This window comes from Macaca nemestrina, chromosome 5, assembly GCF_043159975.1.
Source record: "Macaca nemestrina isolate mMacNem1 chromosome 5, mMacNem.hap1, whole genome shotgun sequence".
In the NCBI taxonomy this organism is placed as follows: Eukaryota; Metazoa; Chordata; class Mammalia; order Primates; family Cercopithecidae; genus Macaca; species Macaca nemestrina.
Genome location: NC_092129.1, coordinates 44,417,973 through 44,442,790, shown reverse-complemented (window position 1 = coordinate 44,442,790; position 24,818 = coordinate 44,417,973). Strand labels below are relative to the sequence as shown.

General features: G+C 40.7%; 1 long non-coding RNA gene across 7 annotated transcripts in view; it reads right to left on the bottom strand.

Annotated features, from left to right (window-relative positions):
* The window catches only part of LOC105465733 (uncharacterized), a 266,792-nt gene that overhangs the window by 223,580 nt on the left and 18,394 nt on the right, over positions 1–24,818 (bottom strand). For 2 of the 7 annotated variants that reach the window (XR_011623417.1, XR_977759.2), the window contains exon 1: positions 11,677–11,746. The exons of the other annotated variants lie outside the window; for them this stretch is intronic. This is a non-coding gene — a long non-coding RNA (uncharacterized lncRNA). Of the gene's footprint in view, positions 1–11,676; positions 11,747–24,818 lie in introns of those variants that run through there. 7 annotated transcript variants of the gene reach the window in all.

The following is a 24,818-nucleotide window of genomic DNA, read 5'->3' as shown; positions in this document are numbered from 1 at the left end:
AGCTCCAAGTTTAGCATGATTTTTTCTCATTAACCTCTGGTTCTTATTAATCATCTCCTTAATTTTCTCAAGGCACACATCATGCTTATTTAATTGACTGTTATAAAATTTTGCAGGATTACTGAAGTTACAACCATAGGTAAATTGAGTGCTATAAACTCAATGTATTTTCACAAAGCTAATAAACTTGTTCTCCCTTTTTTATCTTTTCTGCTCTGTTTTCTCTCCCGTTTTCTGTGTCTCTCTCATTCCTTCATTTTCTCTCTCCCCCTTGCTCCCTCCTTTCCTCTTTGTATGTTTGTATGTACATAAGTTAAATAAAATAACAAAAAAGTTTTCAGGGAATCAGGATGAACTGGTATTTTCTGTGAGTTTATCTTTTATATTTCTTTGAATATGAGAGCAACATTTGCCTTTCTCTAGGTTTGAAGCACATTTTAAATTATCCAGAAATTCTTTTTGAAAAATCACTGAAAAGAATGTCTGCTCCGTGGCTCACTGGCATTTTCTGTAAGTTCTTTCATTATTTGGTTATAACTCACTTGGATCTGAAGACACGAAACCATTTAAATCAACCAGATAGTGGGTTCCCTCACTATCTCTCATGGACTTGTGTTTCAGTTTCTTCTTGATGATGTTTCTTTTGTTCTATTTCATTTGAAGAGCCTTGCTGGAGAACGTAAAAGGAAAATAGGAGCTGAGGAGTTCTGCTTTCTGTGTGTCATCTGTTAACATTGCACCATCTGCCCTGGGCAACTGGCCTATTCCTTCCTCGTTTTTCTGGGTAGTAAATAGATTTACTCAAAGGAAAAAAGAAAGGGGAGAACAAAGGGTGTGCTGCATCAGAGGTGGGGGATGGGAGTGGAATGACACCCATTGGTGCAAGATCACAGGCTGCTTACCACATGCCACTGTTAGACCCCAAATCTACTTGCTTGCTCCCATATCTGTTAAGGCCTCTCTGCACAGCTCCCACCAGAGATTTTTAAGAGAAAATAGGGGTAATAATGGACAGCAGTTGGCTTTATCTGTGACTGCCATAACCGCCATAGAGAGAGATCAGTCTTCATCATCTTTAGCTTTCAAAACCTGACTCACGCAACTCTTCTGTGCAACCTTCCTTTCGCCAGTACCCCCCACTTGTGTAGATCTCATTCCCAAAACTCACAGCCAATCCTTCTCTTCTCTGTGCTGCATCTGTAGGTTGCACAGATGCTACTATTAGCCTCATCACACTGCAACATACTGTTTTTTTTTTAATATCTATCTCTTAGTTGACTGATTAGTGTGCAAATTTGCTAAAACTGCTATACCAAATTGTCATAAATTGGGTGGCTTAAACAACAGAAATGTGTAGTCTCACAGTTCTGGAAGCAACAAGTCCAGATCAAGGTGTCAGTAGAGTTGTTTTTCTGAGAACTGTGAGGGAGAACCTGTCCCATGTCTCTTTCCTCGCTTCTGGTGGTTTGCTGACAATCTTTGACATTCTTGGCGTCTAGAGGCATCATCCCGATCTCTGCCTTCATCTTCACATGACATTTTCCTGATATGCATATCTGATTCTTCGTGTGGCATTCTTTTTGTAAGAATGCCAGTGGGATTAGGGGCTCACCCAACTCCAGGATGACCTCATCTTGAATTTTAACTGCAGTGACCTGATTTCCAAATAAAGTCATATTCCAAGATACTGGAGGTGAGGACTTCAACATATAAATTTTGAGGGGACATGATTCAACCCATAGCAATCAGGTTCCATGTTTAATTCATGTCATACTTGACATCTACTACACTGCCAAGTCTTCGCCTGAAATCCAAGGCCCTCAAAAATATACATTTAATTGGCTTAAATATCTCTTCCACTTTCAGTATAGATGCAGGCCAAATTGAGTATATGAGTTAAATTTTTCTTTCTCAGAGGTAGCACCGTTAGGAAACCAGAAAAGCTCTGAAAACAGAAAAGTCTCTGATCTCAAGAGCCTTATTCTATTTTATGATTTCTTGATGGTGCTACCTCTTAGAAAATGAGTGTGGTAAATACTACAATGGCGTGAGCCCAAGGTATAGTGGGAAGCCACAGGCCATAAAGATTGAGCTGAATCTCCAAAGGTAAGGTTGGTCCCCTGCTATGCGCCGGATAATGGGCTGGATGTACATTTAGTCTCCTAAATGTGACAATGTACATCCAGCCCTTATCTGGCGCATAATAGGGGACCAACCTTTTGCTTTGACTCTCTTGGCCTAACTCTTGAAGAATGAGGCCCATGAAACTTAAATCACATTCATTCTGCAGATCCCTGCAAAGACAGATTTCCTGCTCCTCCTTCAGTTCACTTTATCCTCTAATAGAATTCAAGAATGATGCAATGTAGATGTGAACAGGGCACAAGACTCTCTTAAAGAGGCTCACAGTCTGGTGGGAGAACGAGTGTGGCAAATATTACAATGGCATGAGCCCAGGGTACAGTGGAAAGCCAGAGGCCATAAAGATTGAGCTAGATCTTCAAAGGTAAGAAACAGTGAGCCAGGTGAGGAGGTGGGCAAAGATTTTCTAGACATTAGGCATAACATTACAGAATTCCAGAGGTCAGAGAGCAGCAAGCCATACCAGCATCTTAACTCATTTGGGCCACTATAACAAAAATGTCATAGACTGGGCGGTTTAAATGACAAATATTTGCTTCTCAAAGTTCTGGAGGCTGGGAAGTTCAAGATCAAGGTGTCAACAAATTCAGTGTCTGTTGAGGGCCCATTTCCTGTTTCATAGAAGGCCCAGGATTTTTATTGCCACATCCCCACATGACTGAAAGGGTGAGAGAGCTCTCTGGAGTGTTTTTATGAGGACACTAATCTCATTCATGGGAATTTCACCCTCATGACTTAATCACTCTCAAAGGCTCTGTCTCCTAATACATCACCATGGGGTTGGTATTAGGATTTGGGGGTGGGATCATAAATATTCAGTGCATAACACCCACTGTGCTATTTGAGTACAGCCGTAAGAGTTTGGGGTCAGATCAAGAGTATCAGGCAAGTCATGCTAAAGAGCTTGGACTTTAGGTAAGAACTGAAGGGTTGTGAGCACTGGACTAGCACTGACAGATTTGTGATTTAGAAAGATCACAGATGGCCAGGTGCTGCGGTTCACACCTGTAATCCCAGCACTTTGGGAGGCCGAGGTAGGTGGATCACGAGGTCACGAGATCGAGATCATCCTGGCCAACATGGTGAAACCTCGTCTCTACTAAAAATACAAAAATTAGCTGGGCTTGGTGGTGCACACCTGTAGTCCCAGCTACTTGGGAGGCTGAGGCAGGAGAATCGCTGGAACCCGGGAGGTGGAGGTTGCAGTGTGATGAGACCATGCCATTGTACTCCAGCCTGGTGACAGAATGAGACTCTGTCTCAAAAAAAAAAAAAAAAAAAAAAGGAAAGAAAGAAAAGAAAAGACAACAGGAATTTACGGATCAGAGGATATTAGTTAGGAACATATCGTGCAACCCAGAAGAGAAAGAATCACAGGGACTTGTGCTGAAGGTACACAGTAGGGACAGAGAGAACCAAGAGAGGCTGTGGAAATTCTCTAAGCTCCGCTGAGATCCCCTGGTATCCTTGGTAAAATCTTCTGTGCACCATCCTCCAGCCGCACTTTTGCTTGCATGCCCACATCCACCTCACACCTGAAACTTTCCTTTGGCGAACACTTCTTGGCATTGGAGTGCCTTGCCCACAGGCATAAAAAATCACAAAGTGCCTAAAAGTTCACTTTCCACACACCACCCCCACCATCACTAACCCCTCAAATCCCACAGCCTTTAGAGAGGGATTATAAAATATAAAATCTTAAAGCCCAGTTGCTTTGATCATGCTTGGGACAAATCCCAAGACCCAAGTTACATTCCAGTATTTTCCATGGGCTCAGGCTGAAGCTACTCTCTGGAACATGCTGCCTGAAACTGCACCCTTCCCTATCTTGCTTCCCTCACTCCTTTCCCAGGTTCTCCTGGAAGCACTTCCTTCATAAATCACTTACACATGAAACCTTCCCCTGAGATGTCCTTCAGATGATCCTGTACTAAGATAGAAGATTGAGAGCTATTGAAAAAACTAGAGGTGTCCAGAGCTTAGTAAGTGACTGGATGTGGGAAGCTATATTATTAACTGAAAGAAAAATTATTCAGTGAAACTCAAACTGTTTATAAACAAGTATGTGAAAAAGGACAAATACTACTCAAGTAGAAAGTTAATTTCCTAAGTCCAATTTTTACTCTTTCTTTGACTCTGAGGGAAGAAAGAGTTTTTGCACCATTCAATTGCTCCAGCTTTGTTACTCTAAATTTAGGACACAAATAGGGTGCTGTGGAAATCCATCTTTCTTTAGAAGAATTTTAATATAATAGCCTTTGTATCAAGTAGCTAAGAATGGATTGGAATCCCAGCCAGATTCCCTGGCTGCTTCCTCACTGCCTGCCTCTTGCTTGCGATACCCCCCTCCCTTCCTTGTGTGCCCTGGGTCTTCTCCAAATGTCTCGGATTCTTCACGCCCCAGGAATGGGCCTGCACAATGTTCTGCACTGACTGTTTTCGTTCTGGTCACCCCCCTCCCATGACTGTCCTGAGCAATGTTCTTTCTGTCCTTTTTGTCTTTTTTAAATATGTGAGTGAACAAATGTGGGACACGTGGTAACATTCTAGGAAGTCTGAGCTCGCGAGGTAGGACTCGAAAGCACAGAGAAAGATGTCTGTTGTTACTGGTGGATTAAGCCTCAGATTCTGTAAACACATCTTAAGCATACATAGAGTTTACGATTGCAATCAAATAAAACTTACAGCAAAGGTAATGTGATACAAATGTAATGACAAGTATAATAAGTATTAGTTTGCTATGTGTTAATCTAAGCAAGTCACATAAATGCCATTCAATACTTTTTACATCGGCAATGTAAATATGTCATTTTTATGCTCCTTTTAGAGAGACTGTAATCAGTATTCAGGCAAATCAACAATTCCCCAATCACACACAATTTAAACAACAAAGTTCCTAAATTTTACTCCTCAGTAATTATCACCCACCTACATTTAAGGGCCTATTTTATGCCGAGCACTGTGCTAGGTGCTGTAGACACAGGGAAAATGACAACATAGTCTTCATCACCAAGCAGTCTAGGTTCTCACTCCCAGCCCCTGCACCTGGGACTAAACATTTCTGGGTTCCACTCCTACTCTCCCAGTTCTCTCATTGCCAGATTTTGCCCTTCATCAGAACGTTCCCCTGCGCAGTAGCTCATGGTCTCTGTGCTCAAACTCCAACCTCAGGCCTCAAAGCTATAGAAACTGTGGCTCACATCCCCACAGCTTATCTGCCAGGTAACGCAGGGTGCCAGCAGAACTGTTACTGCAGTGATCTTGGGATACAGCACATACAAACAAAGAAAGAAGGCACAGTGAAAGGGCTTCACATAATTAGGGGTGGAAAGTACACAGGAGATGGGGCAGGGCTATGAGAATAGCAAAGAGCAGGCACGGGACAGAGAGGGGCGGCTTATCCTCTCTTAACATGGCTTTGGCAAGTCCCTCTGGGCCCAGGAGCCGTCCTCACTGGGAAGGGGTTAGGAGGGTTCTTCCTTCTGAGGAGAACTGAAAAGAATCCCGCAGTGAGGGCAGAGATGATAAAACAAATAATAGTGTGTACTAGGAGCTTGCTAAGCCCCAAATCCATGATTTTGTTTAATCTTCAGAAGCACTCTGAAGAGTTACTACTGCTGTTTAGCAGATGAGAAACCCAGGATTTGAAAACATGACCAAAATCAAAATCAAGCAGCAAGTGAGTGGCAAAACAAGGGTTAATTCAAACTTCAAACCCAAAGTTCTTTTTTTTTTTTTTTTTTTTTGAGACGGAGTTTTGCTCTTGTTGTCCAGGCTAGAGCGCAATGGCACCATCTCAGTTCACCACAACCTCTGCCTCCCGAGTTCAAGTGATTCTCCTGCCTCAGCCTCCCAATGCTGGGATTACAGGCATGCACCACCATGCCCAGCTAATTTTTGTATTTTTAGTAGAGACAGGTTTTCTCCGTGGTGGTCAGGATGGTCTCGAACTCCCAACCTCAGGTGATCTGCCCGACTTGGCCTCCCAAAGTGCTGGGATTACAGGTGTGAGCCACTGCACCCGGCTCAAGCCCAAAGTTCTTAACTGATTCATTCTACTGTCTCGGTGAAAGACACCCAGATCTTGCTGGGTATCTTGCTTAAACTTACACCAAACCATAGTATGACTTTAGACACAAAGATATGACACCCCTCCTTATCACTTGCTTTTGGGTTATTATAATACAATTAAAGAAAGAATATTTTATATAAAAGAAGTTAAGGAGAAGTATTTAATGTAAATAGAAATGCTGAGAGGAAAGGTCATTGAAAACAGGAGGGATGAAAAGCAGTCAGAAAGCAGATCAGCAATGCCAAAGACACAAGTCCCTGAGCTGACCCTTTTACCAAGGCCAGGGTTATTTATATGCAGCCAAACACAGGCAATCACAGGCTGGATCCACGGGTTCTTCATGCTTCATCTGGGCTCCTGGGCCTCAAGCCCTGGTGCAGAGCCCTGCTGAGGAACTTGGCTTTAGACATTGGGGTAGGCATTAGGCATAGGGAGGGTTTCCCAAGAAAGAGAAGAAAATCCACCTTTTTCCTTTATACCATGTTAAGACTTGCTTTAGGGAGAGGCTCTAAAGAAACAAATGAGGCTGAGATCTGAATTTCCAAATAACTAGTCCCAAATTCTTTACCTCTCGTGCTGAGAAATAGAGATGGTGATTTGGATTTCACTTACCTCCATCCCCTTAGGTTAGAAAGATTCAAAACATTGCCCTCAGTTAAGTCACCAAACTGTTTCATGGATAGCAGATGGACACTAATTCAAAAATTCAGCTAAAATTTTTGGCTCAGTTCTTGTGCCTCCCTTACAAGGTCTTCAATCCCTCATCCTGGTGAATTTATCAGAATCCAGCACATTGCTGGGAACCTAGCCAGCTTAGATGTATGAATTGTCAGCACAGCTCTTTTAGGAACAACTCACATTTACCAAGCTTGTGGGATAGACACATAAAGCTAATGCCAATTTATTATGTGTGATGGGCAATGGTCATCACTGGGACTGAAGGACTTCAGGTTCATAGGTATATTTCTCATGGCGGGAGAAATGTGTGCCAAATCACATTGCAAAGTTTGCTTGGTGGCCTGGAAATCAGAACAAAGAGACTTCAAGAAGCAAATAATTGCATGAGGCTGAGATGACCAGACGCAACCATTCCACAGCAGAGTGGTGTGTTGGCGGACCCTTTCAGGATGCATGATCCTTGGATGTGTAGACAGGCACTGGCAAAGTTGCATCCAAAACTCTTTTTTTCTACTTTCATGGTTAACCAATGCTTTTAGTTGTCTTTTTTGCCTCTTATATATGATAATACACTTTATTCATTTCAATCAAATCTTGACCTAGGAGTCACTTTATCTTACTTAGGTAACTTCCTTTCTCAGTTTTTATCTATCATTTGTTTATCTTAAAAGTAAATTTTCTGATAATCTCATTTTGCTCTTGAAGAAACCCTCTCCACGCTTGTAGAAAAACCCTCATGTAAACCCTTATACACTGGCAACACTATGCATTTTAATATCACTTGTGAACAGAAAGAATATGAGAGGCAGAATATTAAGACCAAATAACTTTCCCTGGGAAACAAAGAATTAAATAGTGGTAGAATATATCTATACTTTATTGCTCATTCATTTACTCATTTGTCATTCCACAGTACTATTAGCTAGACATCTTCTAGACACAGGGAAATAGAAATGAACAAGACAGACAAAGTCTCTGCTTCCATGGGCCTTAAATTCAAGTGAGAGTCAGGGAGACAGACCGCAAACAAAACAAGATAAAATAAAATAGGAGGAAGTGGCAAGTGCTCTGATAAAAATAAAACATGTTATGGAGTGATTGGGTAGGGTGGTCAGAAGAGTCCTCTCTGAGGGAATGATGTATAAACTGAGCCCTATATAGCAAGGTGGAAATAGCTGTATGTGAGTCATGGAAATCAGCATTCCACACAAAGGATACATCTGGTGCAAGTCATTCATCTATCTATTATGCTAAACATCTCCCACTTGTGAGAATTTCACAAAGATTTCTAGAGGCAGAAATTGCATTATAGATATTCTCTAGAACATTGAGGAGTTAGAGCCTGAATTTTAGATGCCTGTTGAGTCTGGATATCTGGGTATAATTTCCATCCCTGGAAACTATAAATGTTGAGACAGAGCAATTTTAGCAATTTTCCCATATTATCCACCAATCATTACATATGATAGGTGATTAAGATGTTAAAAGAGGGCCGGGCTCAGTGGTTCACGCCTTTAATCCCAGCACTATGGGAGACCGAGGCGGACAGATCACGAGGTCAAGAGATGGAAACCATCCTGGCTAACATGGTGAAACCCCGTCTCTACTAAAAATACAAAAAAATAGCCGGGTGTGGTGGCGGGCACCTGTAGCCCTAGCTACTTGGGAGGCTGAGGCAGGAGAATGGCGTGAACCTGGGAGGCAGAGTTTGCAGTGAGCCGAGATCCCACCACTGCACTCCAGCTTGGGTGACATGGCAAGACTATGTCTCAAAAAAAAAAAAAAAAGATGATGAAAGAGAAGTGCATATTCTTTGGCTGTTTTCCTGTTGTTAAACTCCTCCCTCCTCCACCAATAGCCTTAAAAACTTGGCGTGAAGCCAAATCACTTCCAATGCATCTACCAAAGTGTCGATATTGACCATTGATGCTTTCACATATGCATTTAACTTTCTGAACAAGAAGAGACTTGCTTGATTAGATTTTTGTTCTTTCATTAACTCTTGATCCTCACAACAGTACCAAAAAGAAACAAAACTATCAAGTTTTGGTGCCATACTTCAATAGATATTCTTTATCCAGGTTCTAGCCTCCGGATTTTAATAACTGGGGTCACGCCGAGTTCTCATTTCTCACATAAAATTGCAGGAGACAAGGAAGAAAAACAAATACTAGAAAAACAGAGTAGATACATTTTTAGTGCTCTGAGTTTTTTATGTCAATAATATCTGGTATTCAGCTAAAAGCAGCCCTTGTGAGAGGAAAGGGAGTGAGTATTTTGTCATGGTCAGTCCACACAGTAACAATGTCTTAGCCTGTGGTTTGTGGGTTTCCTTTGGTGTATTCTGTGTCTCTAGATACTTTGCTGTTGTTTCCTAATTTAAAACTCAACATCTGAAAATGCTCTATGTTTTCCTAAGTATAAGAAAATATTTCAGATGTTCTAGCTTAATACCAATTTGTTATTAAAAACAAAATTCAAACTTGTAGTTTAGATGCTAATTTCACAAACATCCAACATCTTCATCAATTGTAGTCACTTTTTTAAGACATTGTTACTGTCATATTAACATGTGATGGAATTCACCACACACAAACCTCTCCAAGTATCTACAAGACTGATATTTCTATGGCAATTAACAATCGCCACTACAATGATTGAACCATTCTAAGATTTTATGTTACCAGAAAATAGGCCATAAACCTCCAAGTTCTTCTGTGCACTCATCCTTTTTTTTTTTTTTTTTTGACAGAGTTTTGCTCTTGTTGACCAAGCTGGAGTGCAGTGGCACTATCTTGGCCCACTGCAACGTTCACCTCCTGGGTTCAAGTGATTCTCTTGCCTCAGCCTCCTGAGTAGCTGGGATTGCAGGCGCCCACCACCACACCTGGCTAATTTTTTGTATTTTTAGTAGAAACAGGGTTTCACTATGTTAGTCAGGCTGGTCTCAAACTCCTGACCTCAGATGATCCACCCGCGTCAGCCTCCCAAAGCGCTGGGATTACAGGCATGAACCACCATACCCGGCCACTCCTCCTTTACTTCTACATAACAAGATGTAATTTTGTTTACTCTTCATTAGAGCTTCAACCACAGTGAACTGAAATTTTGCTGGGCCTGTACTTGTATTTGCATCAGTTATATAAGTCATCCTTCCCTACTTATGTGCCTCTCTGACTCCTCCTTGAACAGCTAAAGTGTGATAAACAGCAGCAAAGGCTTTCTAAATCTACTCTGGAGTACTTAAAACTGGACTTTATATAAGAAGTAACAATGTCTTCATCATTCTTTCTGAGAACTTCACATGAAATTTAAAATTCTTCTTGCATAACATTGAAATAATCAGACTGTCACTTCAGTCAGGTAATTCAATTTTGTATTTAGCAATTAAATAAAAATATTTAAACCTAAAATTTACAAACACACATGCTTGGTCAAACAGACTTTATCTGAATCTTCAATAATTAAGTTGCTTTATAAAATATCCAGATTTTCGGCCTTGGAAAAGATACAAGCATTTCAAGACTAGAGAACTGTGAGAACAATAGAAGTGTTTCTAAATAAGTGTTAAAAGTGAATATCCAAATTAGAAAATTAGAAACTCAGGTATCAATTTAAAGTATCTATCTAAATTGACAGGGCCTCACTCTATAGCCCAGGCTGGAGTTCAGTGCCACAACTGTAGCCCACTGCAGCCTCAAATTCCTGGGCTTAAGTGATCCTCCTTAAGCCCTCAGCCTCCTGAATAACTAGGACTACAGGCGCACGCCACCATGCTCAGCCAATTTTTAAATTTTTTTTTGTAGAAATTGAGTCTTGCCATGTTGACCAAGCTGGTCTAAAACTCCTGGCCTCAAGCAGTCCTCCTATCTTAGCCTCCCAAAGTGCTGGGAATACAGGTATGAGCCACTACACCCAGGCATCTCTATTTTAGAAATTTTAAAGCTAGGGTATTGCATTAGCTTTCCTGTGCTTCAACTGATTTACTAAGACCTTGGAGAAGTCCGTTTTCTTCAGAGGCAACTTATTTCCATTTGTGAAACAAGAATGGGAAACAGCTGTAAACAGATCTGTCCATAAAGCTCTGAAATTACTTCAAATGAAGGAGTTACATAATCAGAAGTCCCCCCTAGTGGTGTTGTTTTTATTAGGTGACCCTAGAGAAGCACTTTTAATGACTACAATTCAATCTCCTGTTAGACACCGGAAGATACTGTCAACACAAACAAGTATTGAACTCCAGTCTGGGCAGGTCTATCTCATTCGTTGCCAGGTTATCAGAGCATTTCTCAGGAAAGTGCTTTGACTCTTTCAAGGGAAGTGATATATTGAATGGGAACTTAGTAACCCATGTGAGTAAGTACACACTTTCAGGCGCCTCAGCAAATAAGAAAAACACTGGGCCACTAAAGACAACTTGTGTCTGATCCTGTATTCTTGCCTTTAACATCAAGCTACCTGCTGTGGTTTCTGAGTAAGTTTTTCACCAAAACTCTTCTGGCTTCTCCCTGAGAGTAGCTCAAAATGCTTAAATGTGTAAAGGCTCTTTATCTACCCCAGCCCTACCTTTATCTACCCAGCCCCTCCTTCTGGAGTTCATTTTCCCCTGCACAGAAAGTTGACAATCAAACTATCCAATTTGCGAAACAAACAGGTTTTCTTATTTGACAAGTAATCCTCATTCTGATTCATACGTCCAATACATTATTGTGTTCTCAGTATATATGGATTTGCCACAGGTTAACAAACACTGATTGAGCATTTCCCGTATGCTAAGCACTTACCATCATAGAGTAAGGTTGTCTCCCTATGATGCCTTCATATAACACTTTATGTCTTTCAAGTAGAATTTAGATTTTTCTGCCTTATCCACTGAGTGTTGTGGTAAACAGAATTCTAGTACGACCTGGAGACCCTCACTGTCATAGGATCCTTTCTTCTTGAGCGTGGAAAGAACCTATAAATACTATGGGATGTCACTCCCATAATTAGGTCACATTTTTTGTCATAGTAAGCCTAACCTGGCATAATCAGTGAGATCTCAAAATGGACAGGGCTCTTCCTAGTAAAAGGGATTCAAAGTTTCAGAGGGATTCTGCATTGTTGGCTCTGAAGAGGGAAGAAGAACATGGCAAAGACCTGAGTGACTTCTAGGAGCTGAGAACAGCCCCAACAGTCAGCAAGAAATAGGGACTTCAGTCCTACATTGCATGGAACTGAGTGAGCTTGGAAGAGGACCCCAAATCCCCAGATCAGAACCCAGCTCAGGCCTAGCACAGTGGCTCACACCCTGATATGGTTTAGCTGCGTCCCCTTCCAAATCTCATTTTGAATTGTAGCTCCCATAATTCCCATGTGTCGTGTGTCATGGGGGGGGATCCGGTGGGAAATAATTGAATCATGGGAACAGGTCTTTCCTATGCTCTTCTCATGTTAGTGAATAAGTCTCACGAGATCTGATGTATTTTATAAAGGAGAGTTTCCTTATGCAGCCTCTCTTGCCTGCCACCATGTGAAACATCCCTTTGCACACAGAAAAAGTGCCTTCATAAGATCCTAAAATCAAGTGAGCACTCACAGTAGCTGATTTTAATTTCACATGGCTGAAAAAAACACTGGAAGGGTGTAGGAAAGACAGTCTTGAATTACCAATGCTACCCCTCCCCCATCCCACAGCAGTGACTGCATGGCACAAAGAGAGAATCTGTGCAGTTAAGAAAGGGAGAGTATAGCAGCTGTGAAACATTGCATTGAATTAAGTGCTGCCCTGTCACAGCAGAAAGCAAATCTGGGCTCGACTCAACCGATACTCGCCCACCTAGGGTATATATAAATCAGCCGTAGCCACAGTGGAATTGTTCATCCTAGAAGTCAGAACTTGAGTTCTGGTAAGTCTTGCCACCACAGGCTAAAGTGTCCTGGGGCTCTAAATAAACTGGAAAGGCAGTTGAGGCCACAAGGACTACAACTCCTAGGCAAGTCCTAGTGTTGAAATGAACGCACAGACAGTGGATTTGGGGGGCACATGACCTACATCATCTGGGCTGGCTAACGGAGTGCTTGAGCCATCTCCCTCCCAACCCCAGGCAGTGTAGCTCATAGCAATGAAAGCGACTCCTTCCTTCTGCCTAAGGAGAGGAGAGTGAAGAGTAAGGAGGACTTTGCCTTGCATCTTGGATACCACCTCAGCCACAGTAGCATAGGGCACTATTCTGAGCCATGAGGCCCTCCTTCCAGGCCCTAGCTCCCAGATGACATTTCTAGACACACTCTGGGCCAGAAGGAAATCCACTACCTTGAAGGGAAGGACCCAGTCCTGGTAGGACAGATCACCTACTGACTAAAAAGCCCTTGGGCCCTGAATAACCAGCAGTGACACCCAGGTAGTATGCTGTGGGCCTTGGGTGAGACTCTGAAACTTGCTGGCTTCGTGTGACACTCAGTACATTCCCAGCTGTGGGAGCTACAGGAAGAGTCTCCTGCTTGAGAAACATGGAGGGAAAAGTAAGGGGACTTTGTCTTGCACCTTAGGTACCAACTCAGCAATAGAGGGTTAGAGCAACTTGCAGGCTCTTGGAGTCCCCACTTCCAGGCCTTGGCTCTTGGACGCATTTCTGAACCTGCCCTGGGCCAGAGAGGAGCCCACTTCCCAAAAGGGTGATTCCCAGACCAGGCAGCATTCACCAGAAGCTGACTGAAGAATCCTTGGGCCTGAAGGGAATATTGGCAGTGGTCTAGTTGTAATCCCTGCCTGCCTGTGGTAATTATGACCACAGGGCGAGGCTCTTCTGCCTGTGGAAAGGGGAGAAAAAAGTGTGGACTGCGTCTTGTGGTTTGAGTGCCAGCTCAGTTGCAGAACAAAAAGAACACCAGATAGACTTCTGTGATTTTTAACTCCAGTCCCTCACACCCAACCAGCACCTCCGGACCCACCTGGGCTCTGGGAGAACTTGCCTCCCTGAAGGGAAGGAAACAGGCCTGGCTGGATTTGCCAGCTGCTGACTGTAGAGCCCCAGGGCCTTGAGTGAACATAGGCAGTAGGCACTTAGTGGTTACAGCAGGCCTGGAGCAAGACCCAGTGCTATGCTAACTTCAGATCTGACCCAGTGCAGTCCCAGTGCTGGTAGCCACAGGGTTGCTTGTGTCACCCCATCTCTAGCTCCATACATCTCAGAAGAGACAGAGAGACAGAGAGAGAGAGAGAGGGAGAGAGAGACTCCGTTTGTTTGGAGGAAGTAAGGGAAGAGAACAAGAGTCTTTGTCTAATAATCCAGAGATTTCTTCCAGATCTTATTCAAGACCATCAAGGTGGTACCTCTATGAATCTGCCAGAACCACAACATTGCTGAATTTGAGGTGTCCCCTAATGCAGATATGGCTTAGATCACAACACCCAAGTCCTTTTGAATACCTGGAAAATCTTCCAAGGAAGGACAGGTACAAACAAGCCTAGACTGCAAAGACTACAATAAATAGTCTTTGTATTCTTCAATGCAATGCATTCTTCAATGTAGGAAGAATGCCTACAATAAATAGGCATTCTTCAATGCCTAGACACAGGTGAATATCTACAAGTATCAAGATGATCCACAATAGCATGGCCTCACCAAGTGAACTGAATAAAGCACCAGGGACCAATCCTGGAAAAACAGAGATATGTGACCTTTCAGACACATAATTCAAAATAGTTCTTTTGAGGAAACTCATAGAAATTCAAGATAACAGAGAAGGAGTTCATAATTCTAGGAGATAAATTTAACAAATAAAACAATTAAAAAGAATCAAGCAAAAACTCTGAAGTTGAAAAATGCAACTGACATATGAAGAATGCAGCAAAGTCTCTTAACAGTATAGTTGATCAAGCAGAATAAAGAATTAGTGAGCTTGAAGACAGGCTATTTAAAAATACAGTCAGAGGAGACAAAAAAAAATAAACAAACAATGGAGCATGCCTACAGGATCTAGAAAATATCCTCAAAAGGGGCCGGGCGCGGTGGCTCAAGCCTGTAATCCCAGCACTTTGGGAGGCCGAGACGGGCGGATCACGAGGTCAGGAGATCGAGACCATCCTGGCTGACACGGTGAAAACCCGTCTCTACTTTAAAAAAATACAAAAAACTAGCCGGGCGAGGTGGCGGCGCCTGTAGTCCCAGCTACTCGGGAGGCTGAGGCAGGAGAATGGCGTGAACCCGGGAGGCGGAGCTTGCAGTGAGCTGAGATCCGGCCACTGCACTCCAGCCTGGGCGGCAGAGCGAGACTCCGTCTCAAAAAAAAAAAAAAAGAAAAGAAAATATCCTCAAAAGGGCAAATTTAAAAGTGATTGGCCTTAGGCGGGGTGCAGTGTCTCATGTCTATAATCCCAGCTACTTGGAGCAGGAGAATCGCTTGAACCCGGGAGGTGGAGGCTGCAATGAGTCAAGATTGTGCCACTGCAGTCCAGCCTGGGCAACAGAGAGACTCTTTCTCAAAAAAAAAAATAAGAGTTATTGGCCTTCAAGAGAAAGTAGAAAAAGAGATGGGGTAAAATGTTTATTTGTAGATAAAATAACAAAGAATGTCCCAAACCTACAGAAAGATATCAATATCCAAACGTGAGAAGGTTATAGAACATCAAGCAGATTTAACCCAAAGAAGACTACCTTAGGTATTTAATAATCAAACTTCCAAAGGTCAAGGATAAAGAAAGGACCCTAAAAGGAGCAAGAGAAAACAAACAAGCTTATAAAAAGGAGCTCCAATGTATCTGGCAGCAGACTTCGCATTGGAAGCCTTACAGGTTAGGAGAGAGTGGCATGACATATTTATTTACATATTTGTTGTTGTTGTTATTATTATTATTATTATTATTTTGAGACAGAGTCTCACTCTGTCGCCCAGGCTGGAGTGCAGTGGCGTGATCTCCACTCACTGCATGCTCTGCCTCTCAGATTCACGCCATTCTCCTGCCTCAGCCTCCCAAGTAGCTGGGACTACCGGTGCCTGCCACTATGCCCGGCTAACTTTTTGTATTTTTAGTAGAGACGGGGTTTCACCATGTTAGCCAGGATGGTCTCAATCTCCTGACCTCGTGATCCGCCCGCCTTGGCCTCCTAAAGTCCTGGGATTGCAGGCGTGAGCCACCTCGCCCAGCAGCATGACATATTTGAAATGCTGAAGGAAAAAAATGTTTACCCTAGAATAGTATATCCACAAAAATATCTTTCAAACATGAAGGAGAATAAGACACTTTCCCAGACAAACAAAAGCTTAAGGATTTCATAAACACCAGACCTGTCCTACAAGAAATGCTAAAGAGTTATTCAATCTGAAAGAAAGACATTAATGATCAGTAGCAAATCATCTGAAAGTGCAACACTCACTAGTAATAGTAAGTGCACAAACACAGAACATTATAACACTGTAACTGTGGTGTGTAAACTACTTTTATCTTGAATAGAAAGATTAAACAATGAGCCAATCAAAAATAGTAACTTTTCAAATAAAATGTAAAAGAAACAACAAAAAGTTAAAAAGCAAGGAGATGAAGTTAAGGTGTAGAGCTTTGTGTATTAGTTTTCTTTTGCCTGTTTGTTTATGCAAACAGTATTAAGTTGCTATCAGCTTAAAATAATGGGTTACAAGATAGTATTTGCAAGCCTCATGATAACCTCAAATCAAAAAAACATACTACAGACACTCAGAGAATAAAAAGCAAGACATTAAATCACACCAGAGAAAATCACCATCACTGAAAGAAGGAAGGAAGGAAGGAAGGAAGGAAGGAAGGAAGGAAGGAAGGAAGGAAGGAAGGAAGGAAGGAAGGAAGGAAGGAAGGAAGGAAGGAAGGAAAAAAGGAAGGGAGGAAGGAAAGAAGGCAGGCAGGCAGGCAGGCAAGAAAGAAAGAAAGAAAGGAGGAAACCAAACAAAAAACACCCAGAAAACAAAACAAATTAGAAATGGCAGGAGTAAGTCCTTACTTATCAATAGTAAGACTGAATGTAAATGGACTAAACTCTCCAATCAAAAGACATGGAGTAGCTGAATGAATTAAAAAAAAAAAAAAAAAAAAAAAAAAAAGACCAAATAATCCATTGCCCACAAGAAACACACTTCTTCTGTAAGGAAACACATGCACTGAAAATAAAGGCATGAAAAACACATATTCCATGGCAATGGAATTCAAAAAAGACCAGGAGTAGCTATATTTATATTATATAAAATAGATTGCAAGACAAAAATCACAAGAGGTGACGAAGGTCATTATATAATGATAAAGGAGTCAATTCAGCAAGAGGATATAACAAAAATTTTAAACATATATGCCACCAAAACTGGATCTGCCAGATATATAAAGCAAATACTATTAGAGCTAAAGAGAGAGATATGCCCCCAATAAAATAATGGCTGACAACTTCAGTATCCCACTATCAGCATTGGACAGATCATCCAGACAGAAAAATCAACTAATAAACATTGGACTTAATCTGCACTATAGACCAAATGGACCTAATAGATATTTACAGAACATTTCATCCAACAACTGAAGAATATACATTTTTTTCCTCAGCATGTGATCTTTCTCCAGGACAGACTTGTTGTTACGTCAAAAACAAGTCTTCAAAAGTTCAAAAAAATTTAAATGATATCAAGGACCTTCTCTGACCAAAATGGAATAAAACTAGAAATAAATAAAAGGAGAAATTTTGAAAACTGTATAAACACACAGAAACTAAACAATACACTCCTGAATGACCAGTGTGGGTCAATGAAGAAATTAAGATTGAAACTGAGGCTGGGCATGGTGGCTCATGCGTGTAATCCCAGCACTTTGGGAGGCCGAGGCAGGCGGATCACGAGGTCAGGAGGTCGAGACCATCCTGGCTAACACTGTGAAACCCCGTCTCTACTAAAAAACACAAAAAATTAGCCGGACGTAGTGGCAGGCGCCTGTAGTCCCAGCTACTTGGGAGGCTGAGGCAGGAGAATGGGGCGAACCCGGAAGGCAAAGCTTGCAGTGAGACGAGATTGCACCACTGCACTCCAGAGCCTGGGTAACAGAGCGAAACTCCATCTAAAAACAACAACAACAAAGAAAAGATTGAAACTGAAAAATCTCTTGAAATAAATGATAATGGAAATGCAACACACCAAAACCTATGTGATACCACAAACACAGTACAAAGAGGCAGGTTTATAGCTACAGGTACATACATCAAAAAAGAAGAAAAACTGCAACTAACCAACCTAGTGATGTATCTTAAACAACTAGGAAAGCAAGAGCAAATCAAACTCAAAATTTATAGAAGAAAACAAATAATAAAGATTAAAGCAGAAATAAATGAAGTTGGAATGAAGTAAACAACAAAAAAAGATCAACGAAACCAAAAGTTGGTTTTTCAAAAAGATAAATAAAATTGGCAAGCCTTTATCCTGACTATGAAAGAGAGAAGACCGAAATAAATAAAATCAGAGATGAAAAAGGAGACATTACAATTGATACAGCAGAAATTCAAAGGATCTTTAGTAGTTATCATGAACAACTATAAGCCAATAAATTGGAAAATCTAGAAGAAATGGATAAATTTCTAGACACATACAACCTACCAAGATTGAACCATAAAGAAATCCAAAACCTTAACAGACCATTCACAAGTAACAAGATTGAAGCCATAATAAAAAGTTCCTAAGCAAGGAAAAGCCAGGACCCAATGGCTTCATTGCTCTATTCTATCAAACATTTAAAGAACTAATGCCAATCCTACTCAAAATATTATGAAAAATAGAGGAGGAGGGAATACTTCCAAACTTAATCTATGAAGCTGGTATTACCCTGATAACAAAACAAAAGACGTATCAAAAAAAAAATAAAATTACAAGTCAATATCCCTTATGAACATTAATGCAGAAATCCACAACAAAATACTCGCAAACTGAATTCAACAACATATTAAAGTGATCATTCATTATGACCAAGTGGGATTTATCCCTGGGATGCAAAGATGGTTATACATATGCAAATCAATCAGTGTGATACATTACATCAACAGAATGAAGGACAAAAAACATATGATCATTTCAATTGATGCTGAAAAAAAATTGACAATATTTAACATCCCTCATGATAAAAACTCCCCAAAACACTGGGTATAGAAGGCATGTACCTCACATAACAAAAAGCCATTTATGACAGACCCATAGCTAGAATCATACTAAATGGGAAAAAATTGAGTCTTTCCTCTAAGATCTGCAACATGACAAGAATGCCCACTTTCACCACTGTTATTCAACATAGTACTGGAAATCCTAGCTAGAGCAATCAAACACAAGAAATAAATAAAGGGCATCCAAACTGGAAAGGAAAAATTCAAATTATCCTTGTTTTCAGATGATACAATCTTATGCTTGGGAAAAACCTAAAAATTCTACCAAAAAACTATAAGAACTGATAAACAAATTCAGCAAAATTGCAGGATACAAAATCCACATAAAAAATCAGTAGCATTTCTATATGCCAAGAGAAAATAAACTTAAAAAGAAATCAAGAAAGGAATCCCATTTACAATAGGTACAAATAAAATAAAATGCGAAAGAAGTGAAAGATCTCTACAATGAAAGCTATAAAACATTGATGCAAGAAAAGAAGACGACACACAAAAAAAGGAAAGATATTCTATGTTCATGGATTGGAAGAATCAATATTGTTAAAATGTCCATACTAAACAAGTAATTGATAAATTTAATGCAATCCCTATCAAAATAACAATGACATTCTTCACATAAATAGAAAAAATAGTCCTAATATTTATATAGAACCACAAAAGATCCAGAAGAGCCAAAGCTATCCTAAGCAAAAAGAACAAAACTGGAGGAATCACATTACCTGACTTCAAATTATACTACAGCGCTATAGTAACCAAAACAGTACAGTGCTTGCATAAAAACAGATACACAGATTGGTGGAACAGAATAGAGAACCCATATATTCATACATCTACAGTGAACTCTTTTTTTTTTTTTTCTTTTTTTTTGAGACGGAGTTGTGCTCCTCTTGCCCGAGCTGGAGTGCGCTGGCATGATCTCGGCTCACTGTAACCTCCACCTCCCGGGTTCAAGCGATTCTCTTGCTTCAGCCTCCCAAGTAGCTGGGATTACAGACACCCACCACCATCTCCGGCTAATTTTTGTATTTCGTAGAGACAGGATTTCACCATGTTGGCCAGGCTGATCTGAAGCTCCTGACCTCGTGATCCACCCGCCTCTGCCTCCCAAAGTGCTGGGATTACAGGTGTGAGCCACCACACCCGGCCCAGTGAACTCATTTTTGACAAAGGTACCAAGAATACACATTGGGAAAGGACAGTCTTCAATAAATGGTGCTGGAAATTAGACATCTATATGCAGAAGAATAAAACTATTTCCCTGCCTCTCTCCATATATGAAAATCAAATCAGAGTGGATTAAAGACTTAAATCTAAGATCTAAAACTATGAAACTACTACAAGAAAACATTGGAGAAAACGTCTAAGACATTAGATTTGGCAAAGATTTCTTGAGCAAGACTCCATAAGCACAAGCAACCGAAGCAAAAATGGACAAATGGGATCATATCACATTAAAAAGCTTCTGCACAGCAAAGTATACAATCAACAAAGTGAAGATACAACATAGTTTCCAGTACTATGTTGAATAACAGTGGTGAAAGTGGGCATTCTTGTCATATTCCAGATCTTAGAGGAAAGACTCAGTTTATTCCCATTTAGTATGATACTAGCTATGGGTCTGTCGTAAATGGCTTTTTGTTATGTGGAGGTATATGCCTTCTATACCCAGTGTTTTGGGGAGTTTTTATCATGAGGGATGTTAAATATTGTCAATTTTTTTTCAGCATCAATTGAAATGATCATATGTTTTTTGTCCTTCATTCTGTTGATGTAATGTATCACATTGATTGATTTGCATATGTATAACCATCTTTGCATCCCAGGGATAAATCCCACTTGGTCATAATGAATGATCACTTTAATATGTTGTTGAATTCAGTTTGCGAGTATTTTGTTGTGGATTTCTGCATTAATGTTCATAAGGGATATTGACTTGTAATTTTATTTTCCTCCCAGAATGGGAGAAAATATTTTAAAATCACCCATCTGACAAGGAATTAATAACCAGAATAAATAAGAGCTCAAACAACTGTGTAGGAAAAAAATCCAATGATCCAATTAAAAATGGGCAAAAGATCTGAATAGTCATTGCTCAAAAGAACACATACAAATGGTAAACAAGTATATGAAAAAGTGGTCAACATCATTGATCATCAGAGAAATGCAAATCAAAACTACAATGAGATCTCTCACCCCGGTTAAAATGGCTTTTATCAAAAACACAGGCAATAATGAATGCTGGCTACGTTGTGGAGAAAAGGGAAGTCTCATATACTGTTCATGGGAGTGTAAAATATTACAACCACAATGGAGAACAACTCAGAGGCTCCTCAAAAAACTAAAAATAGAGCTAACTTACGATCCAGCAATCCCACTCAGTGTATGTCCAAAAGAAAAGAAATCAGTGTACTAAAGAGATAAATGCACTCCTATGTTTTTGCAACACTTTTCACATTAGTCAAGATTTGGAAACAACCTAAGGGTCCATCAACAGATGAATGGATAAATAAAATGTGGTGAATATCCACAATAGAGCACTACTCCAGCCATAAAAGAATGAGATCCTGTCATTTGCAACAACACAGATGGAACTGGAGGTCATTATGTTAAGTGAAATAAGCCAAACACAGAAAGACAGACTTCACATGTTCTTACTTCTTTGTGTGAGCTAAAAATTTAAATAATTTAACTCATGGAGATAGAAAGTAGAAGGATGCTTACCAGAGGCTGGGAAGGGTGGGGAGGAACTGGGGAGAGTTCATGGGTACAAAAATACAGTTATATAGAATGAATAAGACGTAGTATTTCCTAGCACAACAGGGTGACTACAGTCAAAAATAATTTAATTGTACATTTTTTAATAAGTGAAAGAGTGTAATTGGATTGTTTGTAGCACGAAGGATAAATACTTGAGGGGATGGATACACCCTTCACCCTAATTTGGTTATTACACATTACCTGCCTGTATCAAAATATCTCATGTAACCCATAAATATATACACCTCCTATGCACCACCAAAAATTAAGAATAAAAATAATAAAGAAAGAAAAAAGAACTCAGCTCAACAAATACTTGAATGTGAGACCCTGAGCAGAGAACAAGGTTACACCATGCCCAAACCTCTGAATTACAGAACTATAAGCTAGTACATTTGTGTTGTTTCAAACCAGTAAAGTTGTGGTAATTTGTAACAACAATAGAAAAGTAATATTAGTGCTTTATCCGAGTACTTGATGGTAAGCTATCTGAAAACCAAAGTTGTGTCTACTACTGTATAATCTTAAGGTAACTGTGGAAATGAGTGTTCCAGGTTGACCTCTCCAGTGAAAATACTTCCTGTGTTTCCTGAATTTCCTGTTATACATAAAAGATATTTAAATGAGTCCTGCCAGCATAGACTCATTACTTTCAGGACTGTGCTCTTTTCCGGTTTCAGAGACAGACATAGGTCAACATTTTCAAGAATAAAAGAGAAGAGGTCATTAGTGCTCCCAAGTACCACATAAAAAAGAGGTAAAGGGCAAGTAATTGGAAGGTTTTGTGATGCTTTTATTTCTTCCCCATGATTGTTTTATTTGTTCATTCTGCCAGTTGTGACATTATATAGGAAGAACATCTAACAGAGTTTTCGAAGACTTCAGAGTTAATTGGATATAAGAGTCAGCCAAGTGGAAGTCAGCCAGGATCAAAGAGGGGAAGAGTATTGCAAACTAATGGAATATTTTGTGAACTATCTAGGGAAAGAAGAGAGAAGGCTTTTTGTCCAGTGTTTCTGTATGACTGAAGCAAGTCTAGTATAGGAGGAGAGGGGGCAAGCCCTAGGACATGAGAAAAAATTAGGATCCAGGAGACTTTAATTTCTTCTCTGGTTCTAAGACTACCTTTTACTGTGGGGAGCCCAGAGGGCTGTCATCCAAAGACCAATGGGGTATGTATTCTGGTACCAGATAAGAGCTAATAAGCTTGAGTTCCTTATGAAAGGGTGGGTAGTGCAGAAGATTTCTTGGGCTTTTGATGGCTTAAGGAAAATGCATTAGTTGGGTCCAAACAGCATTGAACGAAACCACCAAAAACCACTCCCAAAGGAAGCCCTTTCATGACTGCCTTCTGATCTTGGCACAATTTACAGGTAATAAATGGATTTGGGTTCCCAAGACCTTCCCAAAGTGCAAGAGTAGGAATAAGTTCCAAGGTTCCCCAACCCTAGAAGAACAAGAACATGGAATAGAAGAGTCTTCTTTGTGTCCACTTCAATTACCCATTCATCCTGTTGGATGAGGATATCGGGAGACTGTCTATAGATAGAAGACAAGTTAAAGTATGCTTACTCCCCCCATATAAATTCTTCTATTAGCCTGACATGAATTTACCCAGCTGTGTGTAGAGGTCTCAGCGTTTCCATTTTTCCTAAGGAAAATCTACAGTTTCACCAAAGAATAATTCTTATTTCTGTGTTTACAGCAAGAGATAGCAATCATTCCTTCTTACAACAACTTGATATTTTTGAGGGCAATTTAACTGCTCTTATCCCTCACAGAATAAAGCTGGCTTTTTCTGGGGTTTCAATTTCTAAATCAGATTCTGTTCCTTGCCACTGTTATTGTGAAACAGGGCTGGGAAGGATGGAGTTAAGGTGATTCGGGCACAAACAAGGCAGAGGATGGAAGAAAAAGAGGCTTTCTCTCCAGGGAGGTCTTTGACATGGAAATATGCCTCCTGAAGAGAATGGAAGGGGAGGAACCCTGCTAGTACAGGAGTTGAGGAAGATGAGACCAAAAAACAAACGCTACATACCTCCTGAAAAACAAACAGTAAAGATGAAAGAATCAACTGTTGTGCTCATCAGCACTTCCTCAAAGTAGAGAGGAGGTGACAGGGCATGTGCTCTGCACCAAGTCCTTCAAAAAAGAGATTTGAGGCTACACTCTCAAATGACAGTCTCTCGCACACAATTAGCACAGTGTAAAGCTTAGGTAAGTTGGATGTCTTACTTTTCACATTCAGCATGTGAATAAAGGGGGCCCTGAGAGGGGAAAAATAGACTTCTGTTATTTTATCAATGGTTAATCAGTGAAATTCTAGAGAGAGTTTCCCACACTTCATTCCACCCCAGTTAGGATTTTCTTGCTTTGACCAGCACCTTGTCTCTCTCATTCAAATTATACTGTGCCCTGCTGTTTCTTTCCTTCTTCAGAAGGCGCCCAAATGTCAGTTGATGAACAAACACAGTCACCAGCCTGATGTTTCCTCATCATCTCTTGTGTAACTGTTAACTGCTACTTTTGTTGTCAGTTTTAAAGTCAGCTTTATGAAGAGAAAGTTATCAGGGCAAGTGTATAGGTCACTGGTCATAGAAAGGCAAGGAGAGGGAGAGCTTGGAACCTGACCCAACACGGTGGCACTATTGGCTAAAAGTGCGTAGGACAGAACAGGATACAGACTGAGGACAGATTCTTCCAGCACCCCCACCCTCCACCCAACACTTTCAGGAAAGGGGATATTTTGCCAAGTGTTGGGAGTTCGGCCCATCTTTCTCTTCTTGCCAAAGGGATGTTGGCAGGAAGCTGGGGGAGGAGTGGTTTCTGCAGAAAGCTGATTGACACATGGAAATGTGGGGAGGAAGCCTCCTCAACCTCTTCTTTTCTGCACTGGTTCCCTCACCCACACGCCAGGATCCTTGTTAGGGAAGGAGGAGGCTGCTACTCTATGCTTTCTGTGCAAAAAAAGAAGAGGCTACAATAGAAAGAAAAAGGTAACAGGTACTGCATTATTTCCCAGAGATCTC